We start from the raw sequence: 11,690 nt of genomic DNA, 5'->3' as shown, positions 1-11,690 counted from the left end.
CAAGGAGGAGGGCGTGGTCGCTTGTGGAGTGAAGAGGTGATGGCTCCTCCTGTGGAATCAGAAGTGGAGATCCATGAATCACCTGGCCCATCAACAGTACAGCTGTCAAGTGAAGAGGTGCAGGTGGGCGCAGAAGTGAAAGCTATTGAGGAGTTGGAGACGGTGATACGGGCTATGTTAGTCTACGGAGGTGGAGAGTCAGTGAGCAGGAACCTGGGATCAGGGCAGAAGGTGTGTGCGGGAGGGGGGAGGATCAGGTGGCACCAGGAGGCCTGGTCACAGACCGGGCCGCGGGGGCGTTGACCCCCGGAACTCTCTCCAGGTAAACTCCAGGTAAAACCTGTGATGGACAGTGTGAGTGCCATGGAAGGACATGGAGGTGGATTAAGGGTGGTAGAGATGGAAGTCCATTGTGCTGGCTCCCAGGACTCGGATATTTTAACTGAAGGAGCTACAAGGAAAAGGGCAGCAGCGTCAGATTCGGACGATGTTCTGACGCCGGCGCAAAGCCCAGGAAAAAAGACATGGGGTTATGGTACTCAGTGACTCTACGAGAGGGCCACAACAGAAAGGGGGGGGGGATGGTTGGGAAGGAGGGTGGAGTATGTGGCAAAGGCAAAGCCCAGGGAAATGGTTTGAAAGGGAAGAGTCATGACATGAGGCGGGGAGGAAAACCTTAAGCCGGCCTCAGGTGTGTAACAATAAATATTAATGGTCTGTGTGATGGTGTTAAAGGTGAGTGCTTCAGGATGTTTTTGAATAGGTACAAGATTGACGTAGCTTTTGTGAAGGAGCACAATTTTAAGCTTGGTCGTGAATTAGAGGTGCCTGGGTATCAGGCTTGTGTGTTGCCGTCTGAGCGCTTAAAAGGAGGAGTGGGTGTGTTGATCAGGGAGGCGAGCCCGTTTGTATTGGACAGGAAAGAGGGGGGGAGGGGGGAGAGTATTACGTGTGGAAGGATGGTGGATGGGAGAGTGGCGTTTGTGTGTATGCCCCAGCAGAAAGTGACGTGAAAGTGAAGATGGATTTTGTGCGGGAGGAGCTCGTGTACTACCTACGCACGTTACCGTCGGTGGCGATTGTGGGGGGGTGGGGGATTGGAATTGTGTAGTTAAGAGGGCAGAGGTGGAACCCAGAGGAGCGGGATATTTTTCCTCAGTCTTGGGAGGCCTGCTTAGAGACCTTCAGTTACGCGATGCTTTCGGGGGAGGTCTGTGGGAGGTGGAACATACGTTTATAAGAATGGGATATGCGGCTCGTTTGGACAGGTTATATTTATCTCAGAGGGTTTTGGTAGTCTTTTAAAACTATTGAGATGGTGTCTTCCGATCATAGGGCAGTATTAGTGGAGGTGGGGTGGGATGCTTTGGCTCGTAGGCAGGGAAGTTATTGGAAACTGAACACTATGGTTTTGAGGGATAGGGAGGGAGTGGAAGGTTTTGCAGTATTTTGGGAACAGCTCTGTGCAGACAGAAGGACTGAGGAGGATGTGGTAGGATGGTGGGATAGTGTGGCTAAGGTAAGAATACGTCAATTTTATGTGAGGGAGGGTAAACGCATTAATCAATTGCGGTATGGTTTGTCAAATTATTTAGAATTTAGATTACGGGATTGTTACGCGGGGGGGCCCGGTGGGCGGGGTGTACCCAGTGGAGGATATACACATGTTGAAGGGCAAGATAAGGAATTTGCAAGAACGTTTTGCAGCGGTACGTGTACAGGCGGGGTTGGACGAAGTACTATGGGGCGACAAACCATCGGCTTGTGTGCTGCGAGGACAGAAGGTACGACAGCTAACGACTACAATACCAGGATTGCAAGTAATTTCTTTGGTGGGGGGGGGGTTTAGAGAGGGACAGGTATTACGGGAAACCACGGGGATGAGTGCATATGCAGATAGATGGTTTGAGGAATATGGGAAAAGTAGTGGGGTAGATGGAAAGGTTCTTGGGCAGGTATGTGAGTATGTGCCATGCAAACTGGGGAGGAGTGATCGGGAGGCACTGGGTGGGGTCATTGAGGAGGAGGAGGAAATATGGAGAGCCCTTATGGACATGAGGAAGGGAAAGGCACCCGGGATCGATGGTTTACCAAGCAAATTTTCTGTACAGCACTGGGGTCTGCTTAGGGGTTTCCTAGTAGTTAATGAATACCATGAAGGAAGGAGGTAAGATGGGAGAATCACAGGCAACGGCGGTGGTGGTGTTGGTCCCGAAGGGTAAATAGCAGAGTACCCTTCGGGATTACAGAGCCATTTCGTTGCTTTGTGCTGATTATAAATTATTCGCGAAAATTCTTGGGAATCGGCTTAAATGTGTTGTGGGGAGGGTCGTGTTTGAGTCTGTTTGGGTTGCCTGGTAGGTCAATGGGCGAGGGCCACGGGATCATAAAGGGGTTCCTGGAGGACATGGAAAGGGGAAGACGGGCATTGGTGGCGTTGGATTGGCAAGGGGCTTATGACAGGGTGGAAAGAAAGGCTTTGAGGGACATTCTCCTACGACAGGGGTTTGGCGAAGAAAGTGGGGTGGGTGGATACGTTGTACTCAAACGCGAAGGTAAGGGTGCAAATCAATGGGTGTGTGGGGGAGGGAGTCGCCATGGAGCAGGGTCTTCGGCAGGGATGTCCATTATCACAACTTTTGTTTGCATGTGTTCAGGATCTCTTTTATAGGATGGTGGAGGATCGTCTAAGGACAGGGGAGGGGGATGGTGAGCAGAAGCCTTGGCCTGGTTTGGTGGGCTATGTTGATATAACTATTTTGGTGAGTGAGGAGACACGGTTAGGACTTTTGGAGGAAGTTGTACACAATTTTGGGAGAGCTACTGGGATGAAGGTAAATCTGGTTAAAGTCAATGATGATGGGGCTGGGAGAGTGGGCAGGGAGATTAGATTGGGGATGTGATGTTGTGCAGCGGAGAACCAGGAGTCTGAAAATCTGTGGTGTCGTTTGAGGCTGACCCGAGTGCTGCAAGGATTAGCAATTCGAATAGGATGGTGGGACAGGTGCAGCGACGTTTGGGAATGCTGCGACCTCACCATTTAACCCTTAGGCAACGTGCAATTGTCATCAATGTATTACTATATAGTAAAGTCTGGCTTGTTTCGACAGTGATGCCGTTAACAGGAACAACGATCACGAGTATTTTTTTTTTTTTTTTATTTTATTTAAAACGTCATATAACAACATATTAAATATATAAAAATCCTCCTTCATTAAACAGGTATACAAAACATAATACATGAACATAATACACCTTATAAAGTATGCTGCAGCACATATCCGATATTTACACCCAAGCCAACTAGTATTTCCCTAAACCATACTTGATGAAATATCATATAAAAGCATACAACAATACCTATAACATTATAACAAAAATTAAAGCCTTAAACATTTTTTTTTTTTTTTATAATTTAAAAAATATACAATACATTAAATAATCATAGGATTACCTATCATTACATTCATAGTAAGTATAATTACAATTGTCAATATATACACTAGAACGGTTATAAATATTCGTCAGTCCCCTATTCATTATGTACCTATCCCAAGGTAACACAAGAATATACAGATTCTTCGTTACCTTAATTAAAACCCTCTTATATACATTATAAACAAAGAGAAACTATTCATCAATAATATGCCTTAGTGTTTGATTTTATGTCAATAAAACCTTTGTAAAGACATAATACATAAACAAGTGCATATATAACAAAATATCCAAAAACGAACGATATGTAATGAAACTGGTAGTCAATTTACTTGATTACTGCAAAGATACAAAAATATTCAGTACATTACACAAAGGGTTCCACTTAATAGCATGAGATAATTCTGAATTGCCAAACAAGTAACATTATGCAACATACACACACAACATTCTTATCACATATACACACACACATGAGAGATTATGTACACATAATACAAAATTGTTACCCTCATATCTGATCACATTCCAAAACATATATCCCAGGAGACCCCAAGCAGAACGTTACCAGGTATCATCCACATGCCTGATACAAGGAAAATATAAAATGAAAAACTATATATATAAGTTGCTCAAGGTGCTTTTACATAACACCTGTCATGCAGTTCATGAGTTTTTTTTTTTTTTTATATTTTATTTAAAACTCAGGTACAAAATATATGGGTACATAATCAATATGTAACAAGATACAGGCAGTGAACAATAATCAACTGTGACTACACAGTACTGAAGAAGCACATATATAATGACAGAACTGGCTGCTGCACTCAAATCAAACACCGCTTGTACGTACTGTGCTTCACATGAAAAGGTGGTCATACATATATACATAAATATATATATATATATATACATACATACACATACACATATATATACATATATACATATATATATATATATATATATATATATATATATATATATATATATATATACATATATACATATATATACACATATATATACACATACATATACATACATATACACACACATACATACATATACAACCCACCCAGTAAACCGTACACTCCCCCCCCCCCATGAAAACGTGCCACTTTCACCTTAGATACACAGTGACAAATCTCTTATACATACACATTTGTAAAAGCATTAAAAACTTCAATGACAATATATATATAAACACAATCCAGCCAGCTAAACGGCTGACACTATAATACAAGGAATGTCTGAACCTGATGGCTCACATCCACCATAGAACACAATCCACCCTACCCTCATATACCCTATGGTTATAATTAATATCGTGCACACTTCAAACCCCCCCCCCCCCACATGCCTAGTAACTGTGTCTGCCGTCACCACTCATAACCACCAACAGTCCTTGATAGTCATTAGCCTCTTATAATATATCACCCTAAAAACACGCTACATACATAAACCTACCACAATAATAAATAAATTTACACATTATTCCCTCCAGCAGACAGATTATTTACACTGTCGGAGATAATCTATACATCACATCCTACAGAGAATGGACAACATTAGACATCTAAAATAATATGACATGTGTATCACATGACCTGCTATTGCAGAGATTACTTAAACTCCTACCCCCCCAAGTGAAAAAACTGACCAGTTTCACCTGGCTATACACAAGATCAAAAACTCATTCACTTGAACATATATAATGAAAATGTGAAAAAAAAACATCTGTAACAATATATAAGCAAAAACACCCCAGGCAAGATCTTACATTATATACAATACCAAAACGTTCCAATAGTTAAAAAACAGGTATGAAACCTCATTATTATGACAAGTTACATTGCTCATATATAGGTAGACATGTATAATTACAGGTTAAAATATGCTTATATACTAACATGCTTATGTACATCCTTACAAAACATGAAGGAATCCTTAGATAAATTATAATCATCGGTGTTCACAATAACACCAAGACATTACATTGAATACCACATTGAATATCACCTCAACATCCTTCCTCACACAATTCCACACACACTCACACAATCGACCTCTGCAACACCCCCCCCCCCTGGGAAGGCCAGCCCGTTCATTCCCCTGACCGCTTATAAAGACCATAAATCCCTCAAAAGAAAGTCCCTGTAGCCCTCCGAGAAATCCCTCTCCCACCTTCTACCATATATTTCCCTGTTGCGACACTTTGTTCTATAAAAGGATGCTGCTATGGCCATCCTACGTTCCTCCGCCCCTTTGTCTCTCATTGCCCATGATATATACACAAAATCAACCATTAAGTAAGCCACTGCCCTTTGAACCTTTACCCCAACCCCACCTACATCTAAACTAAGAGCTCTCAAAACCGACAACCCTTTCCCCCCCACATACCGGATTACTTTCCCTAACCATTCCCGCACAATCCCTAGGCTTTCACAAAAATAAACTACATGAAAAGCTGATTCATCTACCCCACAAACCTGACACATCCCACCCTCCCTTATTCGCCTATTTCGTAAAACAACCCCAGACGGCAATATTCCGTGAAGAAACCTATACATTACCTCCCTCACGCGTGGCCGGATGCGTAACCCTTTTAATCGGCCCCAAATGTCTTCCCATGCGTACATCGGGTACACTCCTTCCGTTGCCACTACCACCCTAGGCCATATCTTCCTCTCCATGGACCCTACCCGCATGTTTCTCGGCTCTCTGACCATCATCAATAGACGCAACAACTCCTCACCATCTCTCAAATCTTGTCCCTTCCACCATCTCCGAAGATCTCCCTGCAGCATCCCCAACCCTCCACTCCCTTCCCCCCGAGCCCTTAGCAACCCATGTTTCACATATACACACTTCAACCTTCTTTCCAAATGAATTAACCCCAGCCCTCCCAAGGCCACCGGAAGTGTTACCACCTCTCTTTTCAACCAATCGCATCCTGAACCCCAGATAAAACGGAAAACTCTGCTCAACAATCTCCGGACATCCCCATACACCAAAGGGTACAAAGCTGCCACATGCCATATTTTACTGTACAAAAGCACATTGACCACAATGACCCTCTGGTGTAGCGTAAGATGTGTCGGCCTCAATCCTGACAATCTTCCCAATACCCTATCTACCACACCCTTTGAATTATTCTCCCTCGCCATCTGAGCATTACCCATATACACAACTCCACAAATTTTCACCCGGTCCACGACACTCCACCTCACCCCCCCACCCCCGCCCTCCTGCCCATCCCATTCACCCAATATCATGAGCTTTGATTTATGCACATTCACTGCCATACCTGTTGCCATCCCAAAAACATCTATAACTCTCTCCAGACCCTCCAATCCCTCCCTCCCACTCACTAGGACAGTTGTGTCATCAACGTAACCTATGATACTGGGACTCCCACCTCGTATGTCCTCCCTTACCCCCTCCTGTATGCACATTTCCACTGCCCTATAAAACGGATTCTGTAAACATGCAAATAATATTTGTGACAACGGGCAACCTTGCCTCAATCCCCTGCCCATTTTCACATGCAACCCCACCCTCCCATTTATCTGTACACACATCCCAGCTCCCCGATATAAAGTACGTGCCCAATTCACAATGTCCTCCCCGAACCCTTGCCACTCCATGATTCTCCACAGAGCCTCCCTCTCGACACTGTCATATGCCGTTCTCCAATCCAACGCCAATACCCCACGTTCCCCCTCTTGTGGACCCTCAATAAACCTTCTAATAACCCCATGCCCCTCATACATTGATCTCCCCGGAATCCCATATTGACCCCTCACTATTACCTTTCCAATGACCTTTTTTATACGATTTCCCAAAATTTTTGCAAAAAGTTTGTAGTCTGCGCACATGAGTGATATCATCCGGTAATCTCTCACTGTGCACTGACTTTCACCCTTTGGCACCAAAACTACTAGTGCTGTCGCCTGCAAAGGTCCCAACGCACCCCTCTCTTTTATGATATTAAATAATTGCACCAAAAAATCTTTTAATACTCCCCAATGCTGTATGTAAAACTCCGCAGGCAGCCCATCTATCCCCGGTGCCTTACCCCTGCTCATACTCATTAAAGCCGTCCACACCTCGTCCTCCACAATAGGCCCCTGTAACTGTTCCCTGTCGTCCCTGTCCAGCACACTCCGCACCCATCCCCCTGTCTCTCTTAAAGCCCCCTCTCTCACACCCACACTCCTCATATGTGCACTAAGCCAAGAATCAACATACCCTCCCATCCCCTCCGTTGTCACCAAGTCTTGTCCCTCCCTATACCCCTCGATGTCCTCAAGAACTCTCAAACCCACCATTTCCATTGCAACGCGCCGGCGCCCCTGCCCTCGCAGGACACACGCCGATGGTCTATCACCCCACATGACCTCCTCCAACCCCCCTAAAACCCTTGCCGCATCAAACCTCTCATTTTGCACTTCCATTAGGCGTTCCTTCACTCCTTGTATGTCAGCCACAGGGGCTCCCATCCCCCCCCTTCCTCTCTCATAATACTCCCTTAACTGCCCCTCAAGATACCTAATAAGCCCATAAGCCAACTGATTCTCGTGCCTTCCCTGTCGGACATAGAACTCTCGAATCCTCGTCTTCGCCGTCACATCCCACCATCTCAACACATCCCCATTGACTTCCATCCCTTCCCATAAGCCTTTCCACCATTGTGCAAATAGGACCCTCCCCTCAACATCTTGAAGCAACCGAACATTCAATTTCCAATAACTCTTATACCTGTTCGGCCGACCCTCCCATCCCAAATCCACCAAAACACCTCTATGATCAGAAAAAAAGACATCCAAAACCCTTACACTCCGCACCACAGCTTTCCTTGTCACGTATATCCTGTCCAGCCGTGCAGCATACCCCTGCCTCACAAAGGTGTGCTGCACCTCCCACGCCGCCCCCCCCCTCTACATCCACCAACCCCACCCCTGTTAACAGGTCCCTCAGAACGCCAGAACAATATCCTGCTCCCCTAGGTTCCACATCCTTGCGGCGTATAACGCAATTCCAGTCCCCTCCCACCACAGCTAATGCTGGAAGCGACCTTAAGTGATACACCAACACTTCACGTACAAACTCATTCTTCACTCGACTGTCCCCCTCCGCCGGACCATAAACACACACAAAAGACATCTTATCTCTTCCCCATGTCCCATCCACTCTTATAACCCTCCCCTCACCCCCCTCCTCACAATGATGTACAGTAAACGGGCTAGCCTCCCTCACCAAAATAGCCACTCCTCCTTTCAATCTCGTTGAGTGTGCCGCATATACAGTATACCCCTCAATCATCAACATACAACCCGGCTTGTGGTTGTGCTCTTGCACAAACACTACATCTACACCATACCTAATGAGCATCTCATGAAACCATTCACACTTCCTAGAATTTTTCAGACCATTAACATTTATAGAGAGACTCTTGAATTTGTCAATGGAGGTTTTCCTTTACGTATTGCACCACCTTTATCCCCCTTCCCCTTTATACGCCCTTGATCTTCAATCACCATTCTGTGATCTGCTTTCACATGCCCCTTGCCCCTGGACCCCCCAGGTCCATGCTCAACCACTTCAGCCCAAACCTTTTTGCCCGAACGCTGTGCCGGAGTGAGCACATCCACATCGTCCACGTCCGAGGGCACTGCCGCTCTCTTCCGTGACACTCGAGCCTTTCTTCCCGCCTCCACCTGGAAGCCATCCCCGTGCACTTCCGCCACCACTGTGCCAATTTGCAACCCAGCCTCAACCTGGGTCTCTGACATGCCTCCCCCCCTCTCACCACCTGGAACCCCAGCAGCATCCAGGGCACCCACAAGCCCCTCAACTGTGACCTCTCCTGGGGTCCCTAACAGGTCGTGGAGGACTGAATCAATGGTAGCCTCCACGGCCCTGTCCTCACCCAGTGACACCACATCTTTGGTCGCCGGTGCCTGCCCGGCAGTGCATGTCTCTCTCGGAAGAGTTACACACTCTTCCTCCCTCAAGGCCTCCTCGACCTCCACACTCCAAGCCTTGTTCAAGGAAACCGACTCAGGTCGTGCCAAATCCAACGTCCCAAGGTCCTCTGATGCCTCCTTATGCTGCTCCTTCGCCTGTGTACCCTGTTGCTTAACACACTGCGCAGCAATGTGATCATATGCACCACATAATCGACAGGTACGTTGTTGCCCTGCGTAAGTCACCATTACTTGAGTCCTGAAGTCTTCTAGGAAAATATAGGAAGGAATAGGATGCCTCAATGTCATTTTTAAGGAAAAACTTCCTTCAGGCATCCCAGAATATGATCCTTCCTTCCATTTCCCCAATGTCGCCATATGAACAGTCCCAAACTTCTCGAAGACGGCACGTAGGTCTGCCTCATTAGCCTCAAAGGGTACATTTTTTATCTTCACCCACGTATAATGGCGGGACACATCATGTAGCCTTACCGTCACTGCAGGATTCACTGGTACACAAAGATCTTGGAACCTGGCGACTATGTCCTCATATACACTTGCATTGAGAAATTTCACAAAAATTCTATATGCCCCGTTCAAGGCTACACCATACAGCTCTTCGTTGGCAATGCCGTATGTGTCCCTGATGATGGCAGGTAATAAAACTTGAGCTGAGTGGGCATGCACAGCCCCACGCACCACTTCAATGCCGACAGTGTTTACCCTTCTTCTTGCCGGCTGCGCCATTTTGAGAAAACCAAGTTGTCACCGGCTGACAGCAGAGGGCAGGCTCAGCTCACGTCCGCTCGTCCCAAAGGTTGAGCGACGAATGTGATCATACCTATCATTTATACATTAAACCGCACCCATACCAATCGTATGCCACCTTCACTCACACATATTCAAGAAGCCAGCCTCGTGTACCCTTTAAGGTATTAACTCCCATAAATCCCTGACCTTGAATCTGCAATATCCCTTTGAAAATAAGAAAAACCATCTATTTCCCGTAATGTCTTTATTTCTCTGTTGTGTACCATAAAATATCGCTACCAGTGCTCTGATTCTCTCCCTTACAGATAAATGCCTATATACCCATGACGTATATACAAAATCCGTCACTAAATATCAGATTACATTCTGTACCGGTGTTTCGACCCCCCCCCACATCTAAACTTAAAGCTCTTAAGACACTAAACCCACCCCCACCCACCATTCTTAACACCTTACCAAACCACAACCTTACGTGTTCCAATCTCTTACAGAAATAAACTGCATGAAAGACCGTATCAGGATCTCCACACACACAACACAGCCCCCCCTCCTGCACGTGCCTATTCGCTAAAACTTCCCCGGACGGCAGTATATTATGTAAAAATTTAAACATTATCTCCCTGACCTTGGCTCGTAACCTTAATGCTTTTAAACGACCCCATATGTCCTTCCATGCATACATTGGAAATATTCCCTCCACCTTAGCCACTACCTCCCTGCCCTCTACCAGTGCCAATTTGCCGATCTTGATCTTGCGTGGATCTTTTACATAAATTAACATCCTCAACATGTCCTCGCATCTCTTTACATCCGTGCCGGTCAACCAACGTACCAAGTCCCGTCTTATCCAGGTCAAACCCGTGCCAGCCATTCTACCCTCTCTCAAGTAGCTATGCTTGACATACATGCCTAACATTCTATTATGCAGATTCATTAGCCCCAGGCCACCCCGGCCAACTGGGAGCGACACCACATCCCTCGTTAACCAATCACAACCTGAACCCCAAATATATCTATATACACGCGTTAACATACGCTTTTCATCATATGGATGTAACGGATAAATACATGCCACATGCCACAACTTGCTGAACAAAATCACATTCACCACAATTGCGCGCTGATGTATAGACAAGCCACCTTCCCTCAAACCTGTTAAACGACCTAAAACCCTCTCTACAGCCTCACTTGAATTCACCTTCCTCGCATCCTGTATGTTGTCACTATGCACAATCCCACACACCTTAATTTGATTTACTAAAGGCCAGCCTTCCCTCTGGCCTAATACCACACCCGCACAATCCCCCACCTCCATAAGCATTGATTTTTCCTTATTAACCGTCATTCCGGTTGCTTTCCCGAAACATTCCACCAATTCGCTCACTTTTCCTAAAACCTTGGCTCCACGAAATAAAACCGTAGTGTCGTCCACGTAACCTATAATTCCTGATTATACCCCCACCCAACCTTGCTTGTCATCCTGTCGTACAATCCCCCTCACGGCTCTAAAAA

Source organism: Cherax quadricarinatus, unplaced genomic scaffold, assembly GCF_038502225.1.
Source record: "Cherax quadricarinatus isolate ZL_2023a unplaced genomic scaffold, ASM3850222v1 Contig1324, whole genome shotgun sequence".
Taxonomy (NCBI): domain Eukaryota; kingdom Metazoa; phylum Arthropoda; class Malacostraca; order Decapoda; family Parastacidae; genus Cherax; species Cherax quadricarinatus.
The sequence above is the reverse complement of the archived record's forward strand: the minus strand, read 5'-3'. Positions refer to the sequence as shown.